Source organism: Quercus suber, unplaced genomic scaffold, assembly GCF_002906115.3.
Source record: "Quercus suber isolate HL8 unplaced genomic scaffold, Cork oak 2.0 scaffold_32, whole genome shotgun sequence".
NCBI classification, from domain to species: domain Eukaryota; kingdom Viridiplantae; phylum Streptophyta; class Magnoliopsida; order Fagales; family Fagaceae; genus Quercus; species Quercus suber.
This window is the reverse complement of record NW_027069497.1, coordinates 635,001-642,989: the sequence shown is the minus strand read 5'-3', so window position 1 is coordinate 642,989 and position 7,989 is coordinate 635,001. Positions and strand designations below refer to the sequence as shown.

The window sequence follows — 7,989 nt, the reverse complement described above, 5'->3', positions numbered from 1 at the left end:
AACCTACCAACTCAAATTGCGTCTGGAATGTACGTTACTTCTTCATGATGTGCTTCATGCACTTGGTGTCCAATGTAATCTATTTTTAGTACTTACTATGCTTAAACTTGGATTTAGTTTCCATTTTGATGGTCCTCAGTTGGATTTTTATTAAATAAAACCTTGTATGGACATGGTTATTTATCTAATTATTTCTTTATGTTGGATTTAGATCATTCCTTTTTTTCTTTTATTGCTCATAATGATGGCTAGACTAGCTAGAGAAGGCCTATTGAGGTCTATCACTAATGTAAGCCTACCTATGTGTGAACCTTGTCTAGCTGGAAAGGCCGGTAGGAAGCCTTTTGGTAAGGCTCCAAGGGCAACTCATCCTTTGGAATTAGTCCATTCGGACATATGTGGACCTATGAATGTTAAGGCATGCCATGGCGCCTCTTATTTTCTCACATTTATAGATGACTATTCACGTTTCAGTTATGTCTATCTGATCTCCCATCGCTTTGAAGCATTAGATTGCTTTAAGCGCTATGTGGCAGAGGTTGAGAATCAGAAAGAAAGGAACCTAAAGGTTTTTCGAACTGATAGGGGTCGTGAATATTTGTCTAAACTGTTTCAGGAGCTGTGTGAGGAAAAAGGGATATGCAGGCAATTGACGATTCCTGTTACTCCACAACAAAATGGTGTTGCAGAGAGAAGGAATCGTACTCTATTAGAGATTGTTAAATCGATGATGGCGCAAGATAACTTTCCAATTTCGTTTTGGGGGGATGCATTGTTGACTGCTGCCTACATCCTTAACCGTGTGCCTTCTAAGTCAATTCCCACAACACCATATGAGTTATGGATTGGTGCAAAACTCAATTTGGAGAACTTGCGGCCTTGGGGTTGTGCAGGGTTTGTTCATAGTGCTTCCCATTAGTATGGGAAATTGGGCCCTAGAGCAAGTAAGAAAATCTTTATAAGATATTCAGAAAGCTCAAAGGGGTATGTAATGTATGGTGAACATTCTGATGGTAGAATGACTGAGATAGAGTCTCGTGATGTCAACTTCATTGAAAATGATTTTCCAAGCATTAGTGAAGCAAAACAAAATCTTCACCTTTATGAGTTGCAAGAACTTGAAGGTGTCATACAATCTTTGGGCGAGGGTGGAGAATCACAACTTCATCCTAAAATCGCCAAAGACAGTGGGAGTGATTTTGCTCCTAATGGGAGCAAACCACTAGATAGTGACACACAAGGATCCAAGGTATGTAGAAGTGAACGTGGAATTATTCCCTGTTGTCATTTTGAGATTGAGGGGGAATCTTTTATATGTGATTCACTGGACCTTGATGAGCCTACTTCCTATGAGGAAGCATTAGTTTCACCTACTTCACATGAATGAATAATTGCTATGAGGGATGAGATGGATTCTATGGCAAAGAATCAAGTTTGGGAGTTGGTTGACCTTTCGCTTGGGCGTAAGACCATTGGAAACAAGTGGGTTTTAAAAATAAAGCGCAAGGCAAATGGATCAATTGACAAATATAAGGCTCGTCTCATGGCGAAAGGCTATACCCAAAGATAAGGGATAGACTATGATGAGACTTTCTCCCCAGTAATGAGATTTGTCTCTATTCGCCGTATTCTAGTTATTGTTTCACATTTGGATTTAGAACTCTTCCAAATGGATGTAAATACTACATTTCTCAATGGAGAACTAGACGAGGAGATCTATATGGATCAACCTATTGGCTTTGAGGTCAAGGAACAAGGCCGTAAAGTGTGTTGCCTTAAGTGTTCCATTTATGGCCTAAAACAAATGTCTAGACAATGGTATTTTAAATTTTATAAGGCTATTATTTCGATTGGTTTCGAAATGATGGAAGAAGACCATTGTGTGTATGTCAAATGATCAGGAAAGAGTTTACTTATCCTATCTTTGTATGTGGACAACATTTTGTTGGCTGGAAATGATATAGAGATGATTGTCACCACAAAAAGGTGGTTGTCCTCTATTTTTGAAATGAAGGACATGGGAGAGGCTAATTATGTGCTTGGAGTTAAGATCTTCAGGGATTTCTCAAAGAAGCTTCTTGGTTTGTCTTAAGAAACTTACATAAAGACGATCTTAAAGTGATTTCGTATGCATAATTCCAAACCCATAGACACTCCAATTGAGAAGGGACATACATTAAGCCTTGAAGATTGCCCTAAATCAAAAAAGGAAAAGAGAAAAATGGCAAGAGTTCCTTATGCAAGTGCAGTTGGAAGTCTAATGTACACTATGTTGTGTACTCGACTAGACATCTGTTTTGCAGTTGGTATGGTTAGTCGTTATCAAAGTAATCCAGGACCTATTCATTGGCAAGTAGTTAAGAGGATTTTTCGATACCTTCGTGGGACATCGGATCTCATTCTTTGCTATTAGGGTGGAGATTTGAGATTGAGGGGTTATTTTGATGCTGACTAGGCCAGTGATAGAGATAAGTGCAAGTCCATTACAGGTTATGCATTTCTACTTAGTGGTGCAGCTATCTCTTGGTGCAGTAAGAAACAGTCTTACATTGCTTTGTCCACAATGGAGTCTGAGTATGTTGCTTGTTCAGCAACAACACAAAAAGCTGTTTGGTTAGAGAGATTTTTCCAAAACCTAAGGGTGACATCTCTTGCAGATGAAGCTGCAAAGATGTATTATGATAATATGGCAGCCTTATCTCATGCTAAAGATCCTAAGTATCATAGCAAAAACAAACACATACAAACTCGTTATAACTACATTCATCTTGCTATTGCACAAGGAGAGATGATTCTCCAACATATCTCCACTAGCAGGATGATGGCTAACCCACTTACTAAAGCCATTGCTAGAGATGCCTTTTAGGCCCATGTTAGGAGTTTGGGATTTTGTAGGATTTGATATGTTTTTGGATACGTTATGGACATTTATGTTTATTCATACTTTATACAATAATGATGTTATTCATTTTGATTCATCTTGTGATGTGATTGATATTGCATATTGAGAACACATTATTTGAGAATATGTCACCAGGCTTAGATCGGTCTACTCACATAGACGATCACCCTAGCACTTGAGTAGCGAGCAGGATAAGACATGGTGATCACTTTGTTTTTCTATAAATCAAGTGATCATCTTGACACTTAGAGAGGCGTGCAAGATAATATAATGAATGTCGCCTATGCTAGGCTAAGATGAGACTTATGGGAATCGCACTTGAAGTGTATCCATAACTTCATGAAGCCTGAATAAAGCCAAATGTGAGATCTTGGAAAGGAACTTGATGTGTAACTGTGCTAAGAAACTTAGGTTGGTTGCTTTTGTGGCAATTGGACTAAGATTTGTATGGTGTTTGAGTGTGACAAGCCTAGTTGAGTGGGAGCTCCACTGTAGCATACAAATTATACTATATGTGCTATAACTGACCAATTAAGGGAGTGATTGGATAAATCCCTACTCCGTCACTATGTGAGCCTTAGTCAACCATTATATGGTCCATTCTATGCCCTTTTTTGACCTAGAACTATGTCATGAAGTGAATATTTCATGTCGCTACTTTAGCATGTCATCTCAAGGCCATGATATATACGGTCTCGCAGAGCATGTCTAGGAAAGCGATCAAGTGTGAATGAATTGACATGAGTGTCTGGGGAAGATTATTTAGAACACACCATTTATTTTATGGCTCATAGCTTGGGCGAGTATGAGGAATTTGTTTTTCAACATAATCATGAGCATATTATATGGTATTGGATCAAGTTTTGCTTTGAGTTTTGAACTCATGAGGGATTAAAGAAACTTGATCAGGTGTGATCAAATAATCTGGGCATAGACGAGGTACTATGAGTGATGTACTATGTTAGTTTAGATGGTGACTTAACATAGTACTCCTACCCTACACCTTCTCGTAAGGTTGCACACTCCATTTTTCTGTATAAAGAGAGGATTGGACAAGAGATTGAGAGGAGCCAATTTTGACTGTAGTACCCAGTGTGGACGAGTGGAAGATGTTAGAAATTTGGCTGGTTTTGATCCAACCCATAAACCATGGCCCATGGATCGTCCACATGGGTTATCTGATAAGTAAGTTTAAATTTAAAATAACTAATATTGGTATGAGTTATCAATTTTAGTAATGGGATAATTTAAACTTAATAGATATTGATATGAGTTATCAATATCAGTGGTGGAGTAATTTGAAACTTAAAAGATGAGATCTTTTAGGGATCACATATATTTGATAGTAAGTGAATTTCTACTAGTATTTAAAATACTCCTACATCAGTCAGATAAATGTTAGACATAGTGAGTGAATATACGTATAGTTTTGAGTGCTTTCTCAAAATAAGACATCTCTCTGGGACATCATCTACTGTTCCCTAGAATCTGGAGTGTGGAAATTAGGAGAGATTCTAGTAGCCTTTCTTGCAACTTGGAGTTGTTCCACAAAGGAGATCGTTCCACAAAGGAGATCGTGAGGAGTTTGTAAAGCATGCAAAGAACAAGATCCGACAATTTGCTGATCTGTTCCACCAAAAGTACGTGTTTATATGACCTCTAGTAATGTATATAATTAATCAACACTAACAATACATTTATTAAGAATTTCTAATGCATAAAATCAGTGATTTTTCCGTCTACAGCTTTCAAGATGGAAGAGTTGGGATACTTTGCTCATTTCTGAAAAAATTGTCGGTATCAATATTTGTCTTCACACGAACCAACCTGTGAAAGTTACCCTTGAAATACTTGATTCCATAAACTTTAGCGTCCTCGTAGTTACCATTGGAACTTGTACCAATATCAAGATCACGATAGTTAAGAAAAGCCTCCCTTGGGTTCTTGGAGACATAAGGAGTCATTGCTTCAAAAAGTTTCCTTGTTTTATTCAAGTAGAGGTTGGTAGCTTCAATCCCTTCAACCATCCAACTCGTTGAATACTGATCGAATCTTGAAAATGTTACCTGCTCGATGTGGGAATGCAGTTTCAGTCTAAGAAATCTCATTCATTACTCCACCATAAGGATTCCATAACATTGCCACATCCTCAAGTTCTATCATGGTCTTCCATATAGCTTCTAATCCGGTATTCGAAATTGGTTCTTTCACATAGTCAGATTTACGCTTCAAAAATATTCCTGGCATAGTTGCCCTTTCAAGTAGAACCTCAATCGGAGTTCCAAGTGGCTTTCCTGCCCAAAACACAACCGATTCAATCCAACTCATTTCAATGGCATCACTTTGTTGGAAACCTAATTTAGGTAACCTCTTGTTCATCAATGCCACAAGTTCTTTGGCTCCACCAAGAAACATACCAATGAATTGTGCCCGTATAGTCTTCTCACCCGCATGACTTCCATTCACGATTGTGGCGAGCATTCTCAGGAACACTTCCTTTGATAGCTTATCCACAACTTGCGTCCACTGTGCCACAATGTCAGTTGCACCTTGTTCCAATGTCCTATTCACTTTTAAAACAGTCACGGTGGCTGGGACTTGAACTAACTTGACTTTCCATGAAAGAATGACACCAAAACTAGAAGCCCCTCCTCCTCTAAGAGCCCAGAAGAGATTTTCTCCCATTGTCTTTCTAATGAGAATTCTACCCTTTGCATCAACAATTTGTGCATCAATAACTTGGTCAGTTGTGACTCCATATTTTCGCAACAATTTTCCATAGCCACCTCCACTAATATGGCCACCAGCACCTAAACCAAGGCAAAGACCAGCCGTAAAAGCGTGGTACTTGCTTTTTTTTGCAATTGCATAATATATTTCACCGAGAATAGCCCCAGCTTGAAACCATGTAGTTCCATTCTCTATGTCAATCTCGATAGATCGAAGATTAGACATGTCAAGTATCACAAAAGGGACTTGTGATACATAAGAAACGCCTTCGTAATCGTGACCTCCGCTTCGTATTCGGAGCTCGATCCCAACCTTTTTAGCACAAACAACAGTTGCTTGCACATTGGATTCGTGTGCAACAGTCATAACAACAGCCGGTTTAGGTGTTGTAGGCGTGTCAAATCTTCGGTTCCTTTTGTATGACTGCAAACCAGTTGCAAATGATGAATTGTTTGGTGTGTAAATCTCAGCCGGAATTGGTTGAGAAAGTGATGCTTTGTCAAGGCACTTTATGAACTTGTCCTGGACTGAATTTGACGTTGCCCATGAAACTGGGAAAAAATTGAAAATTGTGACAGTAATGCAATTGTCGAAGCCTTCATTTTCAAAGAAATGTAGCTTAATTTTCTCTCCAGTTGTTATGATAGTATATGTTCCTTTTTTCTGCTCTATAAGTAGATAGAAACAATGCCCTTCTATTTTTGAAATAATTTGTTTGATAGTGCAATCTGTAATTGGTAATTACCAATAGCGTTTCTTGCGTCTTGTCCACATTTATATATAAAATAAAAATAATAAAAAACTACAATTTATTTGATAAAAAAAAGTGTGCAACTCTATCAGGGTGTTGAAAGCTTCCAGAACCCAGTCAACCCACGAATATAAATTGTGCATCAACAAATTTACTGGCTTTGGTTAGAATGTAAACTATGCAGTAAAAAAAAGTAATACTGGTGTTACATAAAATGACACAATTTGTGTTATAATTTGCCCATGTGACAAGGTGTGAGTAGTAAAAGAGTGATGGTAGGTCCATGTAGAGACACTTTTTTACCACTCACAACTTGCCACGTAAATGAGTTGTGGCACAAGTTATGCTATTTTATGTAGCACTAGCATAACTTAGTAACAAATTGCAAAAATTGTAGCATGAACTTTTTTTTTTTTTTTCAGAAGAGAATCACAATGCCCATTCCTTCATCCTTGCACATTAGCCTTCCCTTAATTAACGTATTTGCTTTTCTATCTTGGTGCATTGATACTTTAAGAGCATTGATTTTATTTAAGAGAAATGATATGTTTATAACATTTTTACAACAAATCCTAAATGGCAGGTTGTTATTGGTTGTTATTATTAAGACAAAAAAGTAATCTTAGTTTTAGTTTCAAATTTAAATTAATAATAACTAACCACCGTAATTTGTTGTAAAATTGTTGTAGATATAGCATCTCTCTTTATTTAATTCATTCAACATTCAATCTTATTTTTTATTTTTTTAAAGAAGATTCAACATTCAACTTACTGTTTGTTTTCCACATATCTGTAGACTGGGTAATTTTGCAACTCACAACCTAACTAAACATGCAAAATAAATTAGAGATTTATCAGTGTGATTAGAGGATATTCCTTCCTACCTTTATGGTGTCCATTTGGCTGACCAAGGCTAGTTTCATTTTAATAAAGTTTCCATTATTTCTTCTCAAAAAACTTATTATTTAATTTCACTTTTAATAGCATTGATTTTTTTATTATAATGACGTTTAAGTTTTATCCGTAAAACTAAAATATAAATATTAAAAGAGAAATGTTATTGTGGGGGATAAGGGGGTCAGGCCCAAGTTAATGGGCCGAATACTCAGGAGAGGACTGTTTCACGTCCGAAGATAAAGATGCGGAGAGTGCAGGGCCCAGAATGAAGCGGAATCCTCCTGTAGAGAATCAACGCTGTCCGAGGATGATATCTCCAGTCCGAGGAGGACATCACCTGTCCGAGGAAGATATTTTACTTTGATATGATATCGGAGACTAACTGAGTGGGGGAAAAGCCTGATTGATTGTCCGAGGACTCCACCTGATCAAGATAAGCTCAAAACATACTCAGGAACGATAAGGATAAGGAAATATCTGAGGGAAAGGCTGCTGCCACCGTATTCAATGCATTGCAACAGCTTTTCTGGCCGCATTTATGTGGAGAAGACCTCTGAACAGTGCTTCATAACCTACCGCCACTCACACAGAGATGAAAAGAAGCTGCCTGACGTGACAGGTACTTGAGCAAGTTCATGGATGGGGAGCACGTGGACGGTAGAGATGAGAGTGAGAGTGGCTATATAATAGAGGGAGAGGGTTTGAAACG

At 37.8% G+C, this 7,989-nt stretch overlaps 1 pseudogene; it reads right to left on the bottom strand.

Moving 5' to 3' along the window:
* Positions 1–4,650: 4,650 nt before the first annotated feature.
* Positions 4,651–6,234, bottom strand: LOC111984228 (berberine bridge enzyme-like 14; annotated as a pseudogene).
* Between the last annotated feature and the right edge of the window lie 1,755 nt (positions 6,235–7,989).